Below are 16,145 nucleotides of genomic sequence, written 5' to 3'. Positions count from 1 at the left end.
GAGCAAGATGTGTGTTTTAATTTTCTCTCAAAAACTCACTTTTTGAATACTTTGAAACTTGTATGTAAATTATGACCCCTAGGCCTTTATTTATAGAGTTATGGAAAAGGAATCGTAATCCTAGTAGGATGCGAATTAATTGGAATTAGAATCCTACATGAATTCTATTTAATTAATTTATCCAATTAGGAATAGACATTTAATCATACACTGACTCTTGCAGATTCAGGAATCACGCATGAGCACAAACTCACACACACACGGCACCCACAAGGACTGCCCATGCGTGCGAGCTGCAGCCCACGCAGCAAGGCCCACGCATCCGTGGCCTTGGCGCGCGCTGGGCTTGTGGCGTGCGTGCTTGCTGGGCGACGGCCTGGCTTCGTGCTGGGCCTTCGTCCGGCAGGCCTCGTCCGATGCTAATTCGTACGATACGCTTCCGATTAAATTTCCATTTCCGGAATCTATTTCCGATACGAACAATATTTAATATTTCCGATTCCGGAATTAATTTCCGTTTCGAACAAATATTTAATATTTCCGTTTCCGGAATTATTTTCCGATTCCGGCAATATTTCCGATTCTGACAATATTTCCGTTTCCGGCAATATTTCCGATTCTGGTAATATTTCCATTTCCAATAATATTTTCCGATACGTACCATGTTTCCGTTTCCGGCAACATCTACGACTTGGATAATATTCATATTTCCGATACGATCCATATTTCCGTTTCCGGCAATATCATCGTTTCCGGAGTATTCATTTCTTGCCTGTGACGATCTTAGCTCCCACTGAAACCAAGATCCGTCGGTTCCGAATATTCATAGATGGAGTATTTAATGCCATTAAATACTTGATCCGTTTACGTACTATTTGTGTGACCCTACGGGTTCAGTCAAGAGTAAGCTGTGGATTAATATCATTAATTCCACTTGAACTGAAGCGGCCTCTAGCTAGGCATTCAGCTCACTTGATCTCACTGAATTATTAACTTGTTAATTAATACTGAACCGCATTTATTAGACTTAACATAGAATGCATACTTGGACCAAGGGCATTATTTCCTTCAGAAAATAGACCTCGAAAGTATTCGAGGCGAACAACAAACATAAACGGACATTCCGGAGGCTTTTCGAAGTTCTTCAGAAAAACCGAACACGTATTCTTTAAGGACTTTAGAAGTGGCTTTAAAGAATAGACATCTCTTAGAAGACTTTACAAGTGCTTCAAGGAGAACAGAATATTCAAAGGACTTTCAAGTGGTTGTTGATATTCTATTGTTTGTTGATATTCTATACCCAAGTAGGCATAGAGTTCAAGTCACTGAAACTATGAGATTCTTCTATTAGATAGTGAAGAAACATGGAGTTCAGGTCACTGAAGCTATGCGATTCTTCTATTAGATAGTGAAGAAACCTACAACTTGCAGTCAAACTATTATCATATAGATTAATGAGTTTGTGACCTGTAAGAAAGCTATGACGAAACCCAGATTCCCTAAAATGGTTAGAGGCCATATATAGACTCAAATGTTTTAAATGGTTAGAGGCCATAAAACATACTCAATGTTTTGATGACAAAATTGAAATTTTGTTAATTTGCAAGAATAGTTTCACACCTATTGGTTGCAAATTGGTTTTAATCTTGGTTTAGTATTAAATGATGAGTCCCTTCAATTTGACGATATATTCAAGATAGACTGTCAGGACCAGTCCTGTGACTAAGAAATGTCTATCAAGTGAACTTGAATGTCAAAGGTTGAGAATGGTCCCTGGTCGGAGTTTTCTATAAAATTGGACGCATAGAAAACGTTAGACGACTAGAATGCAAGATGGCTAGTAGTTCTGTTTCTTGAACTATGTGGACATGGCAATGTCATAATCATTTTCATAGATACTTACTTTGAGAAGACTAGTATCAGACAGAACTATGAAACTTTACTGTAAGAGATGAAAATCTGTCATAAGTAAATTTCATTAAAATTATTAGACACTAAATCCTCAATACCTGAGTGATTTGAGATTACTTGTTTGAGAACTGATTACTTTGACGTTGACCAACCGTCGCACCGTAAAAGGAGGCTATAAAGGCAACGCTCAGGTAATCACCTATCAAACGAAGTCTAATCTCAAGATCGCAAGATTGGGATTGTCCTCCCATAAATCGGGATGAGATGCTTAAAAGTTGTACAAGGCGACTCGGAGAGCTAGAAATTGTGAAATGCATGGCCGTGCTCGGATGAATCATAGGCTATGATTATCTGTTTATTAGATCAGTTGAACTCTGAAACCGAGAAACACCTCTGGACATAATAAGGATGACAACTCTTACCTTATGTTCAAGAGCAAGCATCAAGCGACAAAGGAATTAGGAAATGCACACTTGTACCTAAGGACAAGTGGGAGACTGAAGGAAATAATGCCCTTGGTCCAAGTATGCATTCAATGTTAAGTCTAATAAATGCGGTTCAGTATTAATTAACAAGTTAATCATTCAGTGAGATCAAGTGGGCTGAATGCCTAGCTAGAGGCCGCTTCAGTTCAAGTGGAATTAATGATATTAATCCACAGCTTACTTTTGACTGAACCCGTAGGGTCACAAAAATAGTACGTAAACGGATCAAGTATTTAATGGCATTAAATACTCTATCTATGGATATTCGGAATCGACGGATCTTGATTTCAGTGGGAGCTGAAATCGTCACAAGCAAGTGAATACTCCGGAAACGATGATATTGCCGGAAACGGAAATATGGATCGTATCGGAAATATAAATATTATCCAAGTCGTAGATGTTGCCGGAAACGGAAACATTGTACGTATCGGAAAATATTATTGGAAATGGATATATTGCCGGAATCGGAAATATTGCCGGAAACGGAAATATTGTCAGAATCAGAAATATTATCGGAATCGGAAAATAGTTCCGGAAACGGAAATTAATTCCGGAATCGGAAATATTAAATATTGTTCGTATCGGAAATGAATTCCGGAACCGGGAATTTAATCGGAAGCGTATCGTACGAATAAGCATCGGAGGAGGCCTGCCGGACGAAGGCTCAGCACGAAGCCAGGCCATCGCCCAGCAAGCAAGACGCGCGCCAGCGCCCAGCCCAAGGCAGCGCCAGGCCCACCGCAAGGCAGGCCCAGCGCGCCAAGGCAAGGCTGCGCAGCGTGGGCTGCGTGGGTCGAGCGAACGCGTGCGAGCGCCCTCGTGGCTCCGTGCGTGTGTGTGTTTGTGTCCATGCACAATTCCTAAATCTATTAGGATTTGGTGTATGATTAAATTCCTATTCCTAAAAGGATTATTTAATTAATTAGAGTCCTTGTAGGATTCTAAGTTTAATTAAATCGTATCCTACTAGGATTCCAGTTCCCTTTCCAAACCTCTATAAATAAGGGCCTAGGGTCATAATTTATGCACATGGGATTGAAGTATTCTAAGGGTAAGTTTTGAAAGAAAAATAAGCCAAACACTTGCAAACACTTAACCGAATTTCCTAGTAACCTTAAGGGCGATTCTAGTTGGTCTAACTTGAGGCGGATCTGGACGTACTGTGGACTTTCTACGGAGGGACAACATTTGGAGTCCTAAAGACTTGTTCTTGTTCGGTTCGGGCGCAGCTAGGGAGGACACGCTACAAAGTGTATGCTCCTAAATTATGCTAAATGATTATGTGTAAATAATATGTTTCCTGGCATTAAGGTTTTTCCGCATGATTTATGTTTTGTCATATGTATCATAACCTATCACAAAGGATCCTTAATCTAGCTAGGTCATTGAAAGGTGGAAGACCAATGACTAATGAAGATTAGATTGCAAGTAGATTTGTAGTTCGGTTTCTTGAACTAGATTGACTGGATGTCAGAATCTTTTGCATAGATACTTATTGGATCTTGTATCGGATTGACCATGAGAACACTTTAAGAGATTAAAGTCATGTCATAAGTAGTTCTCATTAATGGTGATTAGAACCATTCCTCAGAACATGCGTAATTATGATTGCTCGTTTGAGAATTAGTTCGCTATAATGCTCGCAAAACGTCGCACCGTAAAAGGATGCTATAAAAGCAGTTATTGGGCGTACTATGAATCAAAGTGAGTGTTCATAGATTGCAATAATGGATTGTCCTCCTATCTTTGATAGGATATGGTGTTATTGTGTAACAAGGCCTCTCGGAGAGTTAGATACTGTGAAAATGCATGGCCGTGGTCAGAATGATTAAGGCTTAACCTTCTGTAAAAGTTTAACAGTTGAACTCAATAATCCGAGAAACACTTCTGGTCCTAATAAGAATGGCTTGGATCTGACCTTATGTTCAGCAAGTAACACTAAGCGACAAAGGAATGTGAATGCACACTTGAAAAATTGCTAAAAAAATACTTTGAATACATGAAGCTCATGATACCACTGATGGGATTTACAGCAATCAAATTAACATATAATCGGAATAATCCCGAATCAGGATCCATGTAAACATTATAATTTAAGCAATACATACTTTTGTAGCGTGTACTCTCGAATTAGTCTACGAACACGATCGATAACTCCAAACATAGTTCCTCTACAAACGTCCACCGACACGTGCAGATCCTCCTTGAGTATTGATAGCTTAGATCTCTATTCAAGGATTTAGGATTTTGGGATGAACACACAATGGAGACACAGAGAGAGAATTTAGAATTTCAAAGTGTACTAGGGTTTGGTGTATATCCGTTAGATGGAAAGCAACAAGTTTTGGATTAATGTTATAACCCACCAACCGGCTAAGGCTCAAAGGCCAAGACCGGTCAGCATCCCCGCAAGCCCACAAGCACAGCCACATGCTCTAGGCCTTGGGGTGCGCTGTGTGTGTTACTGCTGCTGATCCGTGCGCGCCCCCAACCACAAGGCTTGGGCCTTCTTGTGCACTCTGGCACGCTGCACTTGCCTCGCGCCCACGGGCCTTGAGTGCCTTGCGCACTCAGCTCGTGGGCTCGTGCTCGTATATGTTCTGATGACCTTTCGGCCAACACTTATTGTATAGTACGATATGATACAACGTCGTACAATACGATTGTTCGTTTTTCCTAGCTTACGAATATACATTATACGATATACGATTACGATTCAACTTATTATCGTATATATATCTTTTCCTAACTAATTTCCCGAAAAGACATTAAATGAATTTCCGATTCATTTAATTCGGCGATTTGTTTTATGTCATTGGTGTGACCTTGTAGGTTTAGTCAAGAGTAAGTTGTGAGCCTAATAAGGATTAGAACTCACTGATCGGAAACATTGCTCCAGATAGCTATTCTGATCACTTTATCTTACTGGATAATTTATTCGTAATTAATCTGAACCTTGGTATTAGACTAATGCACCTTGGGTGAAGGACACATTTCCTTCAGTCTCCTCCAAGAATAAACACCCAGCCACTTGTAGATGAAAAATCCTCTTGGTTTGTGATCCAACTATCATTTGAGTATCCTTCTAATACTGAAGGTTCTCCCGCATAAGTCAAACAATAATCTATAGTTTTCTTCAAATACTTTAGTACTCGCCTCAAAGCTTTCCAATGAAACATACTAGGATTACTAGTAAATCGACATAGCTTTCCAACAACAAAAGGTATATCCGGTCTAGTACAAGTCATATCGTACATCAAGCTTCCAATGAAGCTTGCATACTCCAATTGTGAAATTGGAGTACCACTACTAGGAACCAACTTAATGCTTGAATCCATAGGAGTAGAAACCGGTGAACAATTTGATTCACCAAACCTCTCAATCACTTTCTCGATATAATGAGATTGTGATAAAGATATTTCTCTATTTGCTTTTATTATTCTAATTCCAAGAATAACATCCGCTTCTCCCAAATCCTTCATGGAGAAACAAGTAGAGAGAAACACTTTGGTCTTTTCAACTTGTTCCAAATCAGTCCCAAAGATAAGCACGTCATCCACATATAAGAAAATTACAACTCCTTTACCATTGTCATCAAATTTCCTATATACACACTTATCGGCTTGATTTATTTTGAAACAATTAGACAAGACAACTTCATCAAATTTTTGATGCCATTGCTTAGGGGCTTGTTTTAGCCCATATAAAGATCTAATTAACTTGAAAAACTTACTCTCTTGTCCTTTAACAACAAAGCCTTCTGGTTGATTCATATACACTTACTCCTCCAATTCCCCATTAAGGAATGCCGTTTTAACATCCATTTGGTGAATTACCAAGTTATGAAACGCAGCTAATGCAATTAATAACCTTATAGTGTCAATTCTTGCCACTGGATTATAAGTATCAAAATAATCGATACCATATCTTTGCCTAAAGCCTTGGGTCACCAACCGTACCTTATGCTTTAATACGATTCCATCGATCTTCTTTTTCCTTGAGAATATCAACTTACAACCAAGTGGTTTGTAACCAGGGGTAAATCAGATAAAACCCAAGTATTATTGCCCATTAAAGAATCCATTTCATTATCAATTGCCTCCTTCCAAAAGGAACCATAAGACTTGATCTCCTGATTAAAGTCTTAGGGTCATCCTCCACAGTATAACAATATGAAGATAGAGTCAAAACTGACTTCCTCGACCCTTCAACTAAGTACAACTGGAAATCGGGTCCATAAGAATTTTCTTTCCTAATTCATTTACTTTTCCTTATTTCCGGTATAATAGTATCATGATCTTTTCCAATATCATCTACTATACCGAAACTAGTACTAGGTAACATATCCTTTGGTCTTGGATCCATTTAACATAACCTTTGGTCTTGGATCTAAGTTTCATACAAAATTGCATCCCTTTACTCTATCATGGTGTGTGTATAGATATATTCATTAGACTCAATTACATAAAACCTATAGGCTTTCCTATGTTCAGTATAGCCTATAAAGATGCTATCAATTCCCTTTTCACCCAAAGTTTTCCTTTTGGGTTTTGTCACTTTAACGATAGCCCTAATCCCCATACCCTAAGGTAATTGAGATTAGGCTTTCACTTGTGCCAAAGTTCATAAGGGGTAGTCTTATTCCTTTTGTTAGGAACTCTATTCAAGACATAACAAGCTGTCAACATAGCTTCACCCCAAAAGTCGTCACTAAGACCCGAATTAGAAAGCATGGAATTAACCATTTCTTTTAGAACCCTATTCTTTCTTTCCGCAACCCCATTACTTTGAGGAGAATATGGTGTGGTAATTTCATGGATTATACCAATCGAATGGAAAATAAATTGGATCATAGTATTCCCCTCCCCTATCCGTTCCAAGTTTCTTAACTTTTTCACTAGTTTGCCATTCAACTTCGATTTTAAAGATCTTAAACTTATCAAAAGCTTCATCTTTAGAAGATAACAAAAAAAATTATTACCATCTTGAATAATCATCAATAAAAGTTACAATATATTTCTTATTTCCTAAAGAAAGTGAACTATGAAAATCACATAAATCACTATGCACCAATTCAAGCAATTTTGATCGTCTTTGCACGCTAGAAAAAGGAGTTCTTGTAATTTTATTCAACATGCATGTTTTACACTTCTCTATATCCTATACCTTTAAAACACACAAACTTCAATTTACTATTGCGGCAATAGTGTGCTTCCCATTTTACCCCCGTCCATATCCCTTTATTACACCTTTGCCATTCTACCAGATCGTGACACGTTGTCCCTTTATTACACCTTTGCCATTCTACCAGATCGTGCCACGTTGCAAGCTCATCCACTTCTCCTTCTTCCGTCTTCAGTTCTTCGGTTCTTCCCTTCCTCTTTTCTTTTTGGGGTTGCCTTCTTCTCTTCGCCCTCTTGGCCCCTCCATTTCTGATCTTCCTTTCCCTTTCCAGTTTAGTGTTTTGTTTTGCGTTTGTTGTACATTGTCTTCAACAGAGCCGTAGTAAGGTTTTCATTAACACCTTAGAGGATTCTAATGCAAAATCCAATTGACGACAATCAATTGGGCTTTGGAATCCTCTAAGGTTTTATCGGAAGTCTTAGATTCCTAATCAGATATGCAATAATTGTTCCGGCGACTTTGGTAAGTCAGTTCGTTTGCTTTCTCTCGTGGATCTGGGCTGTTTTCTTTGGGATTTTAAATGTTTGTGAATTGATGGTTCTTTCGTTTGCTTTCTCTCGTGGATTTGGTCTGCTTTCTTTGGGATTTTTCTTTTTTACCGATTTGATGGTTCTTTGGAGTTTCTTTGTTTAAATCTGTATTGATCCGTGTTTTTATTGTTCATATTAATAAATACTCATGACCAATTATTATTAATACATTTTCATATTCATGTTAATAATCGGTTTGAAATATGATCTTGGTCCAGCAATTGCAGTTCCTGGGTTTTTGTGTTCTGGGTGCAACAGCTTCTGTAGAAATTAATGTTCAGATATTCCTGGGTTTTAGTGTTCTAGCTAGGTACAACAGGTTGTTTTTATTAATCTGTCATCATTCACCAGTTGTTATGGTCTGGTGTTCTACCTAACTTATCAGTTCTACATGGTCCTGAATTAATGCCTTGTAGACAGATTTAATAATCATTAAAGAGTAATCAGGATCATGAGCACATATAATACAAACATTGAGGAATACAAACACAAGGAAAACAGATTCAACCCTCACTTACCAATTCATTGTTGCCCAGTTTCTCACTAATCGTCCCAGGGTTTCATCTCGCGTCAAAGATAGCTTGATGAAGAGGTATAATTTCTATTTGTTTGCATTTTAGTAATTCTGATATCAAGGGTGAGGGTTTTTATCTGTTTCTCTCTTTCTTGTCTATCGCTCTTTTTATGATTTTTGCATCTCCTATTCTCTACTCCCCCGACCTCTTTAATTATACCTCCTCCATTTTCAATTTGAATTGGATTTTAACTGAATTTGTTGTCTTTTCTTGTAAAAATTTGACAGTGAGATTACAGAGTTTACACAATACAACAATTCTCGAGGGCAAGAAGTTGCTGAATTGGTCAGTCGTCGATGAAGCAGTTTTTGTTATGTACCCTGATACATGAAAACGCTTCGTCTCTTTTGCGGTGATACTTTTCTAATCAAGGTATAATTTTTATCATTGATGTGTTTTAATTTGGTAATATTGTTATAACTTTTGTTATTTCTATAATTCTATTGTTAATTGTCGACTTGAGGGTTCCAAGCTTGTAAGGGTTCTATGAATTTTATGGCTATTGAAGTTGTGTTGGTTAGATTGTTCGTGTAAAAATTTATTCTATTGTTATCAATATTTGTGATTGTGATTGTGGTTGTGGTGAACTCTGTGACTTTTTACCTTTATTGAAGGGTTTGAGGATCTTTACTCTAACTTTTAAGAACTAACGAAGTATACTCAAGCTTAGGTAATAGAATGATAATCTTACTTTCTCCAATTTATAAATGATAATCTCAATGATTGCTTATATAGTCTTCACATGTCTTATTGTAGTCAATCTTCTTGTCATATAGTTTCTGTAGAACCATTTGATGGCATGGATGTATGTTATATATAAATATGGGGATCATCTTCACTACCTTGTACTACAAATATTATGGTTTCATGACTTGTTACCTTTTGATATTGTTTGCAGTCAGATTAGAAGACATGTTGAACAAACGGGCCTTCATATTGCAGTCACCCAATAGAAGTAGGCATTTGTGGTCCTGAAGGGTTTCTTTTGCTTTGGGGAGCCATCACTGAGATCTGGTACAAGGTAAAGATCAGTAGCCTTTCCCTGACCATAGAAAACTCACGTTTAAATCTCCATTTGGTAATTAAGAATTACAAAATTAACTAATTTACGAGGAATCCACGACCTACCAGGCCAGCAAGAACAAATAGACTTAATGAACAAATAGTTGGGGAAATGCTCGACTTAAAGCTGAAAAATACTCACTTTATCCTCTTCCTTTATTTATTTATTATGTTGTTAAGCAGATCCTTTAGGATACTAATGAATGGTGTTGCTCCAATACCAAGACCAACAAGGAGAAGAACGTCATATTTATGGTAATGTTGTGCTGGAGCTCCATATGGCATGTCTATCAGCAGCTATGTCAAATTGATGGAGGAATTAAGTTTCAAACTAAATACGGAGTATAATATTTTACAGTCACTAAGAGCCAAAAAGTTACAATTGAGCAAAACACCTTTTCTTTGTAGTTTCATATGCTCTATAAAAGCCACTTCTCCTGGGTATAGGAGTTTTACAAGCTGTTTTAAAAATCCTCCGTGTTCCTCTCTCCAGTCACCAAGCTTCCGGATATGGATACTGAGGAAATCATCTCCAAGAGTAGAAGTAATTGAAAACGGGTGCCTAGATGATGGTCATAGTTAGAGAGACAAGTTTATGGTCATAGTTAGAAAGACAAGTTTATGGTAAATAAAAAATCAGTGATATGGTTTGTTACTCCTACAATTTAGCTCTGAATCTTGATAACTACAGAGTAACTAACAATTTAGAAACTGGTTTATAATTTCAATTACAGTCAGCCAACAATTCTGAAATATATGTCTGTATATTCTTATAGAATTGGAATGTTAGTAGTATTACTGGAAGAGATTGAGAGTCTAAAATGAAATTAAGATTCTCCTAGATAGAAAGAAACATGCAATAGATAATAAATGAACTTGAATAGATGTTACTATTAGTAGGGCCTTTGTAGTTAGACTTTCAGGTTCATCTCTGTCATCTGGAAGACATCACGTTTCTGCTGGTAGAAGGCGAATTATGTAATTTCATTTTAGAACTACTAATGAAAGTCTGTATCCAAGTTTGTGAGCTTCGTTTCTTTTATTATTTCAGAAGATGAAGTTTCCTTCATTTTGAATCTCTACCCTGAATCCCTGATGGATATTCAGCCGGAAAGCGCACAAAGGTTTGTTCAAATTTTTTTTTTATCACGCTTTGCTAATTATGTTTAATCATCAAATTTTCTCATGTTCAATCTGTAATAGTCTATATAGCAAATACTGAATATGATAATATGTTTTCAGAATTACATTGGGATTCATGTTGGTTTTCAAGAAGGTTCAAAGATGTTACATCCTTATGATCGAACCTCTAAGGGTTTCTTCACTGTATGTTGGCTCTCTTTATCAATTCGCTTATAAAATTTTCTCAATAAAAGAAGCTTAGACTTTTCTCATTGTACTGCATTATGTATGGCTTGCATTTTGCGTCTTTTAATGTTTGAGATGGTCCATGTTTATTATTATTTTACGCTTAGTCTATGCATGTATATGTGTATACACCTGCTCATAATTACTAAAACATATGAGTAATAAGGTTTTCTTTTATTTTATCTCTCATAGTCTCATGATAGGAAGTCTGTACTTTTGAAAAACATTTTGGGCAGCTGATAGGCCATAATGCAGCTTACACTTCAATTCGAGTTGTAGATAGGTGCTTCTGTGTAGAATTTTTTTTAGCTTGTTGTTTCTTGTGTGTAGTTTCCTGATTTTGATGAGCAAAAAGTGTCACTAGATCTTGATGCAGATGGACTCTTGGGCAGTGTTGAGGGAAAATATGGTATCTTGCGCTTAGTTCCCTAAACATTCTTTCAAATTCCCCTCACCCCGACTAAGCTGATGAGATAGACTAAAATACGTATGCTCCCCTGACTCTCAGCAGTAAATTTTTGCATTAATGCCTTAATGGTTGCGTGTTTGTTGCAGGTTATCTAACTGAAATAAAATGGTTGTCTCATCTTGTAATTTACAGTTGTTCGTTCTAAAACTCAGTTTTCCCTCCTTGTTTTATGTATAATCCAACTGAAATAAAATGGCTGCCTCATCTTGTAATTTAAAGCTGGTAATTCTGACACAGTTATCTTTTTGCATGTTTTTAGGATCCAAAGTATAGCTATTTCATCTTTCTCCTGACAATTCTTTTTTCCGAGTTGCAGTCCTTGGAAGCTTTGGTCTCGGCTCAACAGATTCATTGCTGATCGTTATTCCTCAAATCATACGGTGTTTGAATATCACGTGTACGAGTTCTTTAGGGTATGTCATGAGGTGTCAAATGTTTTCTTTGTTTCTTGCTATTTATGTGTTAAAATATGCAAATAGTATTGATGTCATGTACTAAATGTCTTGCCTTTTGTTATCTTCTTGCTTAACGTATTCTTATTTCTACTGATAATTAGGTTCAAAATCACAATGCTTTTGTGCTTTTCGGTGGTCTAAATATAGGGGTAAACTTCCTCAAAGTTAAAATCCAAAAGTTAGTTGAAAGAAAAGCCTGAATCATGATCAGTTTTTGATATGTATAATTATTAGTCCCAACATGCTGAATAGCAGTGATTAGTCTACATAAGTGACCTGTCTCGGGTCCTTGAGAATTCGGCTTATTTGATCTTTTTCTTCCAATCTGAAATTTAAGTTGTTTTAGCTTATTCCAGTCAATCCAGATTACCTTAAATCACAAAATTTAACCAACTTCTCAATATGGATGAAATATGCTAAAATTACTTGTGTAATAGCCCGAGTTATAAGTTGGTGTTATTAATGGCCAAGTATTATTAGCTAAACCTTTTTAAAAAAAGTAAGATTATGGTTACAAATTTTACTTAAGACATTTTAATGATTGGATTTAAATGACCAAAATACCCTTATTTTCTTAGCTTAATCACTCAATTTCCTCTTCCTCGTGTCATGCAAAGGATTTCCATGAAACATGTATTGTTGTCATTACTACCAATCACCAAAAGATGATTATGTACATGTGTCCAATTTGTATTTTCTCTCAATTTGATTAGAGGGTTAGTTGGCAATTATTTGATATCCTTAAATTTAGTTTTCTCATCTCCTCTAATGTGTGCATGATACATATTAGTGTCGTCCAATCTTCGCACCAAAAAAAAACTCAAAGAGGAACCCAAAAGTCCCACCTCACTCTCACTAATATTCTCTCCTCTATTATCGTCGCTTTTTTCATCCATTATCTCCAGCATTGAAACGTTTTTAGCCATTACTTCCTTCATGAAAGTTATAGCCCTTGGAAAATTAACCAATTTAGGCTCAAGAATTACTTAATTCAGAACCTTGAGCTAGGAGATATGGTCTTCCGAAACTCACAGTTGTTGCTGCCAACGTGTTGTTGCTATTGCTCTTTCTTCCTTGATTTTTCTCACTTCCACCGCTTCTTAATTGCGTTGTTAGCTTCTCATTTGAAAGGTATCATTATTGGCCTAAACTTTATTTTTTTAGTTGTGTTTAAAAAGTTTGAATTTCAGTTTTAGTAAGCAACTAAAGTAGTATTTAACGATGAGTTTCTTGTTTCGGTAATTGTGAGTCAAGTTATTGATTTTAGTATTATTTTTGTGAGGTAATATATGGAGATTGATTGAGGAGTTCAATACAAGTCAAATTGGTGATCAAATTATGGGTTATTATTGGAGATAAGAGTTAATCGATCTTGGAGGTTATTAAGGATTTTGCTTACTGAATTGAGGTAACTTTTATGTTCAGCAAAATTACTTTGTGCCCGTGTGTGTTTCAAATTTACTCTTTATTTTATATGATCATATATCCATGGCCATGAATATCATGAATTGCATTTATATTGAATTGTTGTATAATTTGATTGATATTGTGAAATTGTTTGTGAAATTATTCGGAAAGTATTCGTCTATTGAAATAGATTTTGAAATGATATCGTAAATTAAAAATGTACTTTGTATTTGTTTTGCTGGCATTGGATTATGAACGGATATGGAAAAGTGGGCAAGGTACAGGTGGAGGAAATATTCTAAAAATAAAGCTAAGGCCGAAATGGTCGAATATAAGTGATAAGTTGTGTTTGAAATTAAAGCTAAGACCTGAATGGTCGATTATAAGTATAAGATACGCTCTGTGATAATTAAGATACGTTTGTATCCAAAACCTGTCCTTACCACTGATTTGTGAAGGGAATGATCAATGCCAGCTATACGTTTTTAAAGTTACCAAAGTCTATTTCCGAACAATTGCTAAGTTATATTTTGAAAACTCTTTGAACAAATGGTTTGAAATAAAAACGTTTTAACGGGCTGAAGTAAAGGTTACGAGTTTTCCACTCATTTTGGATTTTTTTTTTCTATGTCTTCTCTTTGTAAGCAGGTTGTGTGGAAGCTCAGGTGGGAGTCAAATGAAGCTTGGTTGTATTTAAGGGTTTGTAAATTGTGTGTTACAAAACTAAGGTTCTATTCATGTGTGAAATAGTTTCTGAATTGTTTGTAAGTTTGAATGTGAATTAAAGGTTTATATTTATTTTAAAGATTATTCATTCAAGGTTATATAAAGTTATTTTGTGGGCCCATAACCCACAGGTCCAGGATCGAGTTTAAGATTTAAGGTTAATTATTCCGCTCCGTGTTAAAGGTTAATGGTGATCATTAAGGGTTAAGTGTTCTTTATTAACAGCTCGAAAGAGCGGGCTGTTACAACTTGAATTTTGGATCAAAGTGAAACTTGAATATTGTTGTTGAGAAGTATGAAATCCATTGCCACCATACGTACTTTAGTACATCCAATACCCGTGCAATCCTGACCTTGCTTTCAATTAATCTGTTTTTAACACGTATGCCTTGAACTACTTAGAATGCATGTCGAGATGACTTTGGTTGCCATCTTATCCTTTAATTTCGTGGATGAATGTCTGAAATAGTTGTGGAACATACAAGTTAATAGCTTTTTCAAGGCCTGATGTTTCTTTCAAATTTTTATTACAGATGTGGAACTGTTCCCGTGACGAAGGTACAATGAGCTTTCTATGCATGTTTTCTATGACTTCAGTAACTTTGTACCATGTAAAAAATCATACACGCCGTGTATTAGAGACTACATGCTCTTACAAAGGTTGAAGCAGCTAGATATTTTTAAGTTTTAATAAACATGTGTCTCAGGCTTTTGTTTGTTGTCAATATGATGCTTTTCCTATATTTGAACTGTTATCGTCATTGCATTGGGTGATATGTGAGTTTGAGTGGCTTCAAAGATCCACTTATGACTCTTGGTAGAAATATGATGAGAGTAATTGTCTGAAATTTTGAACTTAAACATGCTCTTAAACTAGTGAAGAAGTTGGATAAGCTTCTTTTGATGTCGATAGTTGCTGCGAGTGTGGAGGGAGGGAGTAGAATTTTATTGTAGAAAATAAGAAGAGACATGAGGATAAGCCGAATTGTTTAGTTGTCACTTGTTTGTCTCACTGTTTAGAGGATAATATAATTTATCTCTGGACCTGTTTAGTTCTAAGCAGATTACATACGTGAAACAATGTAATTCACGCCTAACATTCAAATTGTAATTTTCTATATTATACTCTCAGCTCCCCAACTATGAGTTTGCTTATTGACAATAACCGTATCTAAGTATCATTTGTATGCGTATTTATCATCAAGTCTAAGTTTGACCATTGACTATATATTTCCATTTTCCATAATGTATTTTGAACCGATCTTTTACGTAAACTTAGTTACATAACAAATTTTATATCTCGGGGGACCGTGCACGCTAGCGCACGGGCTAACGACTAGTTATAATCAAAAGAAGGAATCAATCTCACCTTAGACATGTTATACAAGCGGCGATAATTAACATGACATAAACGATTGTGCCATAGAGAAGAAACATCAAGCAAGTAAATAGAATCCACAACTTTATTATTAATGCTTAATTGGAACATCCCATTACAATAATATTTGTGTCCTACATAAATACCACCCTTACTTAATACAAACTTATCAGCCTCAAAGACCATCTTAAATCCATACTTATTTAATTCACCTCCAGACATTAAGTTTTTTCTAACTTCCGGTACATAAACTACATCCTTAAGAGTTAAAGTTTTTCCAGATGTTAGCAATTATTCTACCGCCTATTCCTTTAGCCTTGACCATAGAATCATTCCCCATTTACAAAATTGGACCATCCTCCAAATCTTCAAAAGACTTGAAATAATTCCTATCTTTGCACACGTGTCTAGAGGCTCCCGTATCAATCCACCAAGAGTCATCAACCTGTAAAACATTGATTTTGGAAATCATAGCCACAAAATTCATTTCCATACTTGTAGCATAATGTGCAACAACCATACCTTGGTTCAAGGCACGAGATAACAAGCTTTCCTAATAGTATTTTATCGACCCACAAAGGAACAACCGGGTTCA

At 36.2% G+C, this 16,145-nt stretch overlaps 1 long non-coding RNA gene across 15 annotated transcripts; it reads left to right on the top strand.

Moving 5' to 3' along the window:
• The first annotated feature begins 7,764 nt into the window (after positions 1-7,764).
• Positions 7,765-14,913, top strand: LOC110794931 (uncharacterized). Of its 15 annotated transcripts, none has more exons than XR_008918450.1 (10): positions 7,765-8,042; positions 8,527-8,702; positions 8,913-9,057; positions 9,584-9,706; positions 10,799-10,871; positions 10,990-11,073; positions 11,671-11,806; positions 11,901-11,997; positions 13,322-13,447; positions 14,706-14,913. It is a non-coding gene; the product is annotated as an uncharacterized lncRNA (long non-coding RNA). The 15 variants fall into 15 exon arrangements; XR_002535157.2 differs by lacking the exon at positions 14,706-14,913 and adding an exon at positions 14,095-14,308; XR_008918449.1 differs by adding an exon at positions 14,095-14,145 and having other exon boundaries at positions 7,767-8,042; positions 11,901-13,447.
• The last annotated feature ends 1,232 nt before the right edge of the window (positions 14,914-16,145 follow it).

Source organism: Spinacia oleracea, chromosome 4 (assembly GCF_020520425.1).
Source record: "Spinacia oleracea cultivar Varoflay chromosome 4, BTI_SOV_V1, whole genome shotgun sequence".
Lineage (NCBI taxonomy): Eukaryota > Viridiplantae > Streptophyta > Magnoliopsida > Caryophyllales > Amaranthaceae > Spinacia > Spinacia oleracea.
The sequence above is the reverse complement of the archived record's forward strand: the minus strand, read 5'-3'. Positions and strand labels throughout refer to the sequence as shown.